The sequence below is a fragment of the Oxyura jamaicensis genome, chromosome 1 (genome assembly GCF_011077185.1).
Source record: "Oxyura jamaicensis isolate SHBP4307 breed ruddy duck chromosome 1, BPBGC_Ojam_1.0, whole genome shotgun sequence".
NCBI classification, from domain to species: Eukaryota; Metazoa; Chordata; class Aves; order Anseriformes; family Anatidae; genus Oxyura; species Oxyura jamaicensis.
The window spans coordinates 190,375,226-190,385,864 of record NC_048893.1 but is presented as its reverse complement, the minus strand read 5'-3'; positions in this window follow the sequence as shown (position 1 = coordinate 190,385,864).

Sequence of the window (10,639 nt, the reverse complement as noted above, 5' to 3'; positions counted from 1 at the left end):
CTGGGAACCATTTTCTCATAAATGAACGAGGGTGACAAAATAACATGGGGTTTTGATCCTGAATTGAAAAAAAAAGACTGTAGAACTCAAGAAGGCAAAACACATCACAAAAAACAACAACAACAACAACAACAAAAAAACTATTTTCCATCAGTAACTCATGGCACTTTGAAAAAAGCTTTACCAAATATCTGGACTTCTCACTGTGGGTACCTATGTATCTGTGTTCTCTCCATTTGATTTCTTACATTTAAGTAATTTGCTGGATTTTCAAGATGGAAGCCATCAGTCGGACAACACCATGAGAATTGGTTCCCTACCTAAGTCATTAGTGAGCATCTCACATCTCAGCTTGGCCTGGATTATCACATCTGTGGGACATGCAGTCTGGAATTTGTATCCATGGGTTGTTTTACAGTTAAAGGGGTCTCATTCATGCATTTCATGTAAATTGTTTAAGGTGTACATCAGTTTGTGAATTCACAGTCAGATTGGGAAAGATTTACATGGTATGATACCTGAAATTAAGTTTGAAATGATTAAAATAATGGTATTTATTCTATATTTTATAGACATAACCTAGAAGTAAGGTACCTACAGTAACTAATATTACATTCACTATACCTTCCTGATAGCACAAATTACCGTAAGGAGAAGTGCTTCTCTTACATTAAGCAAAGGCATTTTGAAAAAGGTCTGTAATAGGTTTACAAGTTTCAGTATTTGATTTATAGTGTTTGCAAAGATGATGTTTCTGCTTCAATTCTTTAAATGGGAATGCATTGGGAAACCAAACTTAAAGTTTGGTTTTTAAAACTGCTGTTTACTTTATGCAGGTTCTTTGCATGGTTTGCTTAGTAAGAGCAAAACATTTTGAATTTACGTGTATATTTTCCTTTTTCATGGAAACTCTTGTGGGTGTTATCATTCTTGCCTCAAAAGTGAACATTAGACAAAATGGGGTTGAATTCATGAAACAACTGTGGTATTCTCAGAATCAATATAGGTAGAAAGCACTGCAATATATCTTATGTAAAACAATATATCTTATGTAAAACAAAACAAAACAAACAAACAAACAAAACCCACCACAGTGGAAAAATTTTACAAATGATGTGCAGAAGCTAGAGCTGCCTAGAGGAGTGTTAGAGAGTCCAGATGCAGGATCCTCTTTGAAGCAGTGTTTTTGGTCTGATAGGGCACTTCCAGGATATTCACACTGAACTACTTGCCAGGTGTTTTTTCTATTTTCTTTGTATAGGTTGTTGAACAAAGTAGTGCTAAGATACTGCCTAGGACAGCTTCTTAGCAGTCATCTAGATTGCTAGTGATATCTAGGCTCTGCAACGTTTTTAACTGAGGTATAAACAGAAATATGATTAACAGTTATGTGATTCTAAATTCTAGTACATAGATGATTTGGGGGAGAGGAGAGGGTATTATTTTATTCCACTACATCTTCTGTAATTATGAAGGGGCTAACCACACAGGACTGAGGGTTAGTTGTGTGAGGTAGTGTATAAAAAGGATGAAAACATCGTTAATAGCTGAAATATTTTACAACACAAACAGAAGGTAAGAGATAACAGTGCAATAAACCTTTCAGGAAGACAGTATACAAAGGTTAGTATTAGTGCATTAACCAGTAAGCATCGGGACCCCTAAGCACTATGGAGTGTTTTGGGGAAACCTCAGTTGAAATGGTTAAGCCAAAATGTGAAGATGGACAATGTAATGGGTGGTGGAAATTGTGTTGGGCTTTTCTAATGCTTAAAAATTGTATAGGGAACATGGAAAAAATGGTGGTCGCGTTTCTCAGCTTACATACTTGGAGCATGTGCTGCAGTCGCCGTATTCTGGGATTGAATAGCTAAATTGAAAGTACTGAACCATATTTATCTGTCTTCTTGAGCACAGTTTGCAACCTGAGTTATCTCTGAACAGTTTGAACTAGCTTGATAGTGACGTGATATCAGCATTCTGCTTTGTAGCCATAGCAAACACAAGTAAGAGAAGGAAATGATTTCTTCCTTGATTATTCTGGCTTCTTATAAAAACATGTGTCTTCCTTATTACCATACAATATTCTACTCACTGCTAAATAAAATATAAATAAATAAATAAATAAAATAAATAAATAAAAATCAGATCTTTAAAATGGTTTGTAAAATTACCTTAAGGGGAACTCAAAGTGATCAAGTTTTATTTGCAAGCTAAGGCACATTTAAAAGAATATTGAGCTGTTATTGGTGCTGTCCCAGCATTTAATTTACATGACTTCTGCACAGATTATTACCTAACCTCTCATTTCCAGGATGTAAAACCATAAATCTTATGGAAAGATGAAATTCTTATTTCATAAGTACCTAATTCAAAAAGTAAGAATGAAGGAAAGCATATGGCCAGAGAGAAAAAGTTACACCACTTCTTCACCACATTATGATTCTTTCCCACCTCTTCTATTACTCTTTCCATCCATACTCAGAAGCATAAGAAAATATTAAAAGAAGCTTGTTGCAAAAATGTTTCTAATAATCCCAGTTGAAAACAAACCCACTATTCTCACAAACTTTTCAACTGTTAATTTTTAAAATGATGTTCATACTGCATGTTTCCCCAAGTACTAAATAAATACAGCAACACTGGGAGCTTTAAAGAGCTCCCATTAAGAGACTAGGCAGTCTCTTAATGTATTTTGTAATAATTTCCCTTTTCATCCTCAACTGCTACATTTTTTTTTTTTTTTTTCATAGATGTCATGAGAAAGAAAGGCACTGCTAGTCATAAATGGTATGAACCCTCATTCCATTTGCATGAATTTGCACAATGGAACATTTCCTGAGTTTGTACCATGGGATTGTAAATTCAGATATATATATGTATTTTCTCCTGATCTTGTGTTCCAGATCTCACAAATTCTTCCTTAAAAAAAGACAAGCAGCTGATAATTTATCTCCTTGTAGTAACCATAGTACATGGATCATTTTGATTCTCTTATCTACAGATCCTCAGAGTCTAAACAGATATTTTTTAGATATTTGCGCAATGGCTTAACATCAATTTTTCAGCTCTCCTATAGCTGATTAGTTGGCTCCAAAGTGGCAGCTTACTGCCTTTATTTTTTTACATCATATTGTATACGCCTATGTCTGGATCTCAAAGTCAAAGCTCAGGGTGAAGGGTCTCCCTGTTGAAATTGTGGCTAATGAACTAATTGCATGTCACAAAAGCCACATTGGCTGTAGTTAAAACACATCCATATGCTTTATATGGATAAGCATACTTATCTAGCTGATAAATATGAATATACACATGCACTTATATGTACACATAAGCAAAAATCTTTACATTTTGGAGCCAACCACTGTGGCCAAACTTTTGCACTAAATACTGTTCTGTGCAGGATTGCTTTATTTGCCATCTCTTTATGCTATTGACTGTTCTTGCACTGTCCTTGGTTTGCCCAAGGCTTTGTAATGCAGAAGCTGAGCTAGAAAAATTAGGGAAAAATAGTTATCAGGTAACTGTTGATGTCAGAGTAACAGTTAAATTACTAGTGAATTATTTGTGAGAAGTAGTGCCTCATCAAGAATGCCATGACAAGACTTTACTGTAGTTGGGAAACAAAAGATACTTAATGTTAGACACTCCATTTTATCTTCAAAATGCTTGCCCAAACATTTAATTGAATGGGCAAATGCTTTTGTCGACATACTGCATTTTGTAATTGATGACCGAACTGGGTTGATTGGTGTGCTCTGATGTGTTTAACACAAATTGTTCTTTCTGCACCACCTCAGTATAGCTCCTAGAGATCTTTTCTTAGAGTGTAAAGCTCCATCTAGAGAAAGCCCACAGTAATACAGTAATACCACATATTTTCACCCGGACACAAATCTTTAGAGCAGGATGCTGTTGTCCCTACACATTGGGACACCGATTGTGTAAAGGGCTTTAGATGGTGCTGGGAAATCTGATCTAGGTGGCCCTGGTTTGAGCAGCAGGTTGGACCAGATGACCTCTAGAAGTCCCTTCCAACCTCAACTGTTCTGTGATTCTGTCACTTACAAGTCTTGGTAGATAACTAGCTGCACATGATCTTCCAGTGTGAGCCAGTAACTAAAGCATTTCGTATACCCCTAATGTAAATAAATAAGGATGTCTCAGAAAGAAGCAGGAGGGGTTGATTGGGGTTTTCTGTTGTTTTTGACATGATAAATAACTACTTGAATGTATCCATTTCTGGGGCCTACAATTAAAAAAAAAAAAAAGGTATTGATGAATGGGAGAGGCCTCAGTAGACTGAGTAGAAAACTGGAATGTGTTCTAAAAATAGATTATTTTTTTTTGTTGTTTAGCTCAACAAAAGGCAGGCTCTAGAGTGAAGAGAGAAACCATCAACATCATGAACCCATGGGCAGGACGTGGGATGCTCACCGTAACTCTTCCCTCAGACTGACACTAAGCACTGTAGGATCCAGAGGGGCTGGGGAAAGATGAGAACAGCAACAGAGAAAGGGTTAAATAGTGGGAAGTGTATGTTAATTATTTTGGCTGTATCATTGAGATTTTTTCCATATTAGTATTCTTTACTTTCCTTTTTTCCTCTGTAATATTTAAATCTGGAATAATAAGAATTCTTTGATTATGCTGCTAAGTTTACAATTCTTGGCTTTGCAGACAAGGTGTTTCCTTTCACCTGTAGCAAGATTTGCAACATAAACAAAACCGGGAAAATTTCAATTGATCCTTCCTTTGGTAGTTAGCAAGGTAGCGAGTCACCATTCACCACCAGACCTTCATGCTTAATAGCTCTTAGCCTACATGAATATGGCTGAACCTTCCAAAATCCATTTATAATTTGAGGCTCCACAGTCAGTAATTATCCTGTGCTAGTGAATTCCACAACTGATTTATTTGTTATGTAAAAAAAAAGTACTTCCTCCTTCACCTAAGATCTCCCTGAACATTTAATTGGCAGTGCTTTACCTGTTGAGTTACCAGAGATGAAGAGCATCTCACTACACTCAGCATATCAGCTCTGTTAGCTCCCTTCATGTGGCCAAGCTGAAGACCTCTAGTGTGTTCTGTCTTTCTGTTACAGATGGACTTCTGTATTTTCCTGTATCTCTGCTCCGCCCTTTGCTCTTCTCTATTCTTCTTGTTTTATTATCTGTGAAATTTAATTTTAGAGCTGACAGAAAACAGTAACAATTTCCATCCCCAGATAATTTTTCTCTGTCTTTTCCAACAAGCAGTGATTATCTGTGGTTCTCTGGCTTGTGATGGTTCCTGCTGTAACAATAATCAAAACAGATAATATTTTCTCTAGTCCTTTGCTAACATTTACTCTTACAGATAAGTCCAAAACAGTTCCATTGACGTCAATGGCACTACTTCAGATTGACATAGCTGAAATTGAAAAAATAATTATGATACTATTAAGAACATCCTGTTTGAGGTAGGTTTTGTTGAAGATATAATTTTATAAAAACAGAAAAAAAAAACACGTCTTCAGATTGGATGAAGTTTCCAGTTAACACTATCAAAGAAAAGCCAAGAGCATGGTACTGTGACAGGTCATACTTCTGCTGCTCATACTTCTGCGGCTCACCAGCTCTTTCCCATCACATATTTGTGAGCTTTTTACCTGCAGCAGCTTTAGTATGCATTGCTAAGACTGGACTTGGTGCTGCTGATGTCATTAAATTTGTTCTCCAGAGATCTCATTCCCCTGTTAATACCCAGTATCACTGGAGCTCATCTAGAGTATGCAGCAATTAAGCCCCATTATGGAATTAAAAGCTGAATCAACAGGAGCTCTTGTGTGAAGCCAAGCTCCACGCAGGGATGGGCTGGGAGCTCAGCTGGTTTTCCCTGTGTCAGAGTGCATCACAGGAGGCAGGGTGCTGAGGCAGTACCCTTGTCTCTCTTAGGAACAGCAGCCAGTAAAGATAAACATGTATTTTTATTATTCATCTGAAGAGGAAAAACGGTCCTGGATAGATTTGTGTATAAATGAGAAATAAAAGGAGAACAATTCGGGAAGCAAGGGGGCAGACTGTCGTCAAATAGCCAGATGAAGATAGGGAGAACTGGGCTGGTGAAATAAGCTTGTAAAAGAATTGTATGAGAGAGCATTTGGGTAGATTGCAAAGAGGCTTGAAAAAACAGGTTGGGTTAAAGAATATATCCTGTAAAGAGGGATAAAAAAAAACAAAAAACAAAAAACAAAAGAGTCAAACATACGGACAGCTGTACTGAGTCCAAAAAAGATCTGTGTAGCTCATTGTTTCTAATCCCATGAGGACCATCTGGATGAGAATATAATAACAGGACAAGCATCAAGTAGTAATTCCCCATGCTGGAGAATACAGGGACTCCAAGTACAGAGTAACACAAGTGTGATTTAAGGCAGGTCAGAGAGAAGGTTTTTTACCTGCGATCAAAGTGAGAGAGCATTTGGGCAGCAGACCCCCCTCTGCTCCCCTCTTCTCTGCCAAGCAATTGCACTTTCATACTGCTTCAAAAGAAAGGAAGAGGTGAGGAAAAAATCATTCCAGTGTTAACAAAGCCAGGTGTGGGTGCCATCCTTGGGAGGGATGGACTCCAGACAATCATTTATGTGTTAACATGGCCAAGCATCCATCCCTGGGAGCCGTGGGCTCCTTAAGTTGCCTTTTAACTGCCACAGTTGACAGGATGGAGAGTTGGATCTTGGTGGAGCTGTAGGAGCAGTACATCCAGTATCATCTTGGTTCAGAAGTGGGGAGGTTGGAAGCAATCAGACTGCTAGCTTTTAGTCAAAAAAAGTATGCTTTTAGTCGGGATAATTTCTTAGACAGACCTCTCTAATCTTAAATATTATTAGTTTTACCACCCCACCCAGAAAAATGGCTTAGGGTTTAGTAATTTATGGGAAAGGGGTTGTACTTATTATTCCTATTATTATTACTACATTTTCCTCCATTAATTTCTTCAGGCAGTATTTGAACCATGTAAAAGGACTCCAATTATAATATAAAGAGAATTTTGAATCTTTTGTCATCTTCTTCCCTCTCCCCTCATTGGCTCTCCTTAATTATCAGAAGACCACAAATACTGTTTAATTTTTGTGAGAGAAAAATGGAGTACTAATAATTTTTTTTTTTTTTAATATTATTCATAAATTAAAATGAACCCTGGACTGGCTTCAACAAAGAACTTCAAATGCTAAAAACACCTTTGTTAGCTCAGAGTGAAATTTCATGAAGAAAGTGAATATATCAAATTCTGTTCACACTGATAATTTAAAGTGTGTCTGATCAGGGTTATAAAACATGCAATCTGGCAACTGGTGAAGGAAATTTACCTGGTAAATCAATGTATATTTTTTAGTTATGGTTTTACTTACTGCATATAAATAACTAGTGTCTATACATATAAACAGATTTTCTGAGGCAGTAATATTTTCAGGCTACCACAAGATGATTTACATTATTTTTCCATTTCAAACGTAGTTTAGCATCAACTATGGCAATGATGTAAAAAAATACTTAATAGCTAAAATTTCAGAATGAGCGAAGTAATTAGAAAGCTGTACAGATTGCAGTTACTTTCTAGAACAGGGGCTCATCTCATAAACCAAGCTCTTCTGGTGAACACCCACTACCTTTAAAAAATCAGTTCTCATATCATGCCCCTATTACCTGGTGTAAAATAATTTTATTCCAGACTTGAGAATTTCCTCAAGAACGATGGCCTTTTAGGAAGTAAAAGGAGTTGGACCTTATATTATGACACCAGGACTGGATTCGCATGTGTTAGAATCAGACAAGCTCTACTGAATGTCACTGTTAATACTGTGTGCAGAAATATCTCACTGCAAAACAAAGCTCTGGGAGCATGTACTGTTCAGGACATGACCTGAACTTTTTATTTCTTTAATCTCAGGCATGGAGAACCATAAAATGAAGAATTGTAGGCTGCTAGATGAACTTTATACCTGGGCTTCTTGTTACTTCACGTGTTGGCAGACCATCTTCCTGTAGCTGAGAACTTGAACCAAAGGTGTATTTCTTGAGATATTTCAAGTATTCTGCATTCATCTGGGCAATGTCAAAGCATTCCTTCATTCCTGATGCACTGTCTTGATGTCTTTTATTCCACTAACATGTCTTTTTTTTGGTAGGATGTTATTTAGGAAAAACAGTACATTAAAAGACAAATGAAAGAGTCCCTATGCCTACTATGGTTTCCTTCCTGGCTTTCTTTCTAGAATTAAATGCTTTAGTTCCCAAGATTCCAGAGAAAATGAATTCCAAAACATACAGTGACACACATTTCACAGAGAAGGTCTGGATTAAAGATGATTCTCCTTCACCATGTATCCTGCTAGACTGAAAGAAAGGACTGAGGTCACATTTGAGTGTGCATTACCTCCACATAGCCAAGCACTGTTACAGTCATTAAAGAGAAGAGGACACAATGACAGGTGCATTAATTAAATAACACCTAAAAATATCTGAAAATAATATGTTATTTAACCTGATAGAGAGGGGAAAAAGCAGTGACTTAAAATTAAAAAAAGGGGATTGATAAATCCCCCTCACTACTTTGCCTCCAAATGATAAAGTGATGGCTCAGGAAACCAAACTTCACCATTTGATATCTTTAGATATACAAACTATTTCAAATACTTCTTAAATAATAAATATTTAAATTCTGGATTATGAAAAAGAGCTAGAGCACAGTAGTATTCCTGTGCTTTTATTCAAATGAATAAAATAACTAACTTGTGATATTTTTTTCAATTTATGCTAATCAATTTTAATCCATACTTACATCTATATGTACAGATGAATTCATATAAGAGAATTATAGTTAAAATCACTTATGAAAAGAAAAATGAATAGATGATACAATTAAAATTATCCAAACATGCATTTTGTCTTAACCTTTTATTAGAGAGCAGATGCTATTTCTAATGAAGTAGAATCAATAATGTGGTGTGAATGTAAACCATCTTTTTTCCTAGATGTCCTTGTACTTCAATTCTATCACAAGGATATCAACTTTGCTTTTTCAGAATGTCACACTGTGTTTTGAGGAAGTAGGCTCAGGATACCTGAATAAGTGGGTAAAGTCCCAATAATAGCTTCTCTAGGGTAGGAACCATTACTTTTTTTTTTTTTTTTTTATAGGAGTAAGGATTATCCTTTATATGTGTGTGGTCAAAGGACTCATCTTAAATGTAGACATTTTTCTTTCCCAAGGCAGACTACATTTGCTGCTCATTGTACTATCAGGAACAGCGAAGATGCATTTTAATATCTGTTTATTTAACAGGACAGTAGTGCAATCTACTCAATAAAACTCTGAAGTCCTACCAACACAAAATACTGTGCAATTACCCATTTCTTCTCATGTATGGAAGAGGAGCAAGCAGATGCTATTTAAAAAACAAAGTGAACTTATAAGTCCTCAGGTTTGTAGTGGAGAGATCATGTAAAAAGTTACACCGAATGCAACAGAACAAAGTGAAGAAGGAAGAGGCAGCGGCCCCTAGCTAAAACTGCTCTTGTCCCTGGTTTCCCTTTTAACAGAGTTGTATTGTAACTGCTATGGGCTCATGAATAGGTTAAACATATTCATCAGGATGTAGTGCAGAGTTTGCCGAGCTGTACCACTAGATGGAGGCAGATATTGCTTAGTTACATCTACTAAGTAGGACGAGGAGCATACTGAACGAGAGGTGAGCCGGTGGCAGCTGTTTTCCCCAAAGCAGAGGTACTGTTATGTGAATGGAAGCACAATAGTTGCTTAGCAAGGGATAAGATGCTGACAGCTCATTAGAGGTAAAGGTACCTTTGTTCTCTCTGAGGCAGAAGATCCTGGCTTCAACTATATTCCACATGCTATGTATGTGTTGGAGGAGCATTCCTGCCCCTCAGAGATGTCTCCTTGAAGACAGGAGAGTGCTTCACTCCCACCATGTGCTGGCCCTGTTGCAGCATAGGAAGCTTGTGCACTTACTGGATGTGATGTGTCCCATGGTCAGGATGGTCTTCTGAGGAACACACACACCTCTGGAGTGTTATCCCGTTCTCACCTTGAATATTGTGTGCAGTTCTGGGCTCCCCAGTATAAAAAAGATTTTAAGGTACTTGAAAACATCCAGAGGAGGGCAACAAAGCTGGTGAAAGGGCAGGAAGGCATGTATTGCATTGAGAGGCTGAGGACCCTTGGGTTGTCCAGTCTGGAAAATGAGGTGGTCTCACTGCTCCCTGCAGATCCCTGAGGAGGGAAGCGCCAAGGGAGGCACAGGTCTCTGCTCCCTGGGACTGATGGCAGGATGTGTGGGAATGGCACAAGGCTGCATCAGACTGGGCACTGGGAAAAATTTCTGTAGCATGAGGGTGGTCAAACACTGGAAGGAGCTTCCTGGAGACGTGCTTGATTCCCTATGCCTGTCAGTGTTGAAGAGGCATTTGGATAATTCCCTCATCAATAGCCTGTAATTTTTGGTTAGCCCTGAAGTGGTCAGGCAGTTGGACTTGATGATCCTTGAAGGTCTCTTCCAACTGAACTATTCTATTCTATTCTATTCTATTCTATTCTATTCTATTCTATTCTATTCTATTCTATTCTATTCTATTCT